The sequence below is a fragment of the Hyposmocoma kahamanoa genome, unplaced genomic scaffold (assembly GCF_003589595.1).
Source record: "Hyposmocoma kahamanoa isolate Upper Pololo Valley unplaced genomic scaffold, ASM358959v1 102, whole genome shotgun sequence".
In the NCBI taxonomy this organism is placed as follows: Eukaryota; Metazoa; Arthropoda; class Insecta; order Lepidoptera; family Cosmopterigidae; genus Hyposmocoma; species Hyposmocoma kahamanoa.
In genome coordinates this window covers 14,789,135-14,789,990 of record NW_020653337.1, presented here as the reverse complement: position 1 = coordinate 14,789,990, position 856 = coordinate 14,789,135, and the positions used below count along the sequence as shown (strand labels likewise).

At 38.9% G+C, this 856-nt stretch overlaps 1 protein-coding gene across 4 annotated transcripts in view; it reads right to left on the bottom strand.

Moving 5' to 3' along the window:
- Positions 1-856, bottom strand: part of LOC113234215 — a 24,038-nt gene that overhangs the window by 18,931 nt on the left and 4,251 nt on the right. The window lies entirely within an intron of this gene.

The window sequence follows — 856 nt, the reverse complement described above, 5'->3', positions numbered from 1 at the left end:
TCAATTATTTTTTGTGAAATTACTCCACTAGTTTGTTATAATTATTAATACAAAGATCGAACACTCAGGAAAAATTCCTTCGATCCGGTCGGATTCGAACCGACGTCTTCTTGCATACCGTGCCAGACGCTATACCAACTAAGCCACGGAACGAACCAACGGACCTCACGAATTTCTCTATGTGCTTGCGTCGTGTCTTTGTACTTGGTCTTTCAACGACTTTTTAGTCGTAGCGCCATCTATGACAAATCTATTACAGATTTATCACCCAGTTAGTACCTTTACAGCTACCAGTCCTGGCGAGAGATGTCGCTATTCACTGTGTTAATTAAATTTTTATTGAATTGATATTCAATTATTTTTTGTGTAATTACTCCACTAGTTTGTTATAATTATTAATACAAAGATCGAACACTCAGAAAAAACACTAAGAAAAATTTCCTTCGGTCCGGTCGGATTCGAACCGACGTCTTCTTGCATACCGTGGCAGACGCCAACTAAGCCACGGAACGAACCAACGGACCTCACGAATTTCTCTATGTGAAAAAAAAAAGTCGTTGAAAGACCAAGTACAAAGACACGACGCAAGCACATCACATCTCATCAAAGGCACAAACAACCATTGGAATTTTGAGATTTACTTCTGAAAGTTTTTCATGGCCATTGCTTACCGTACCGTACCGACCGTAATAAACAGGACCCATCTGCCAATCCATGTTATTTTTTGGTGATCTAGCAACACACATTTACTGTCCTGCGCTTACATTCATTTGGCTCAAATCAGTTCAATAGTGACTAGCACTCAAAAAATATATTAGGGGTTAAAGTATGAAATTGCCGTTTTATTGCAATAGGT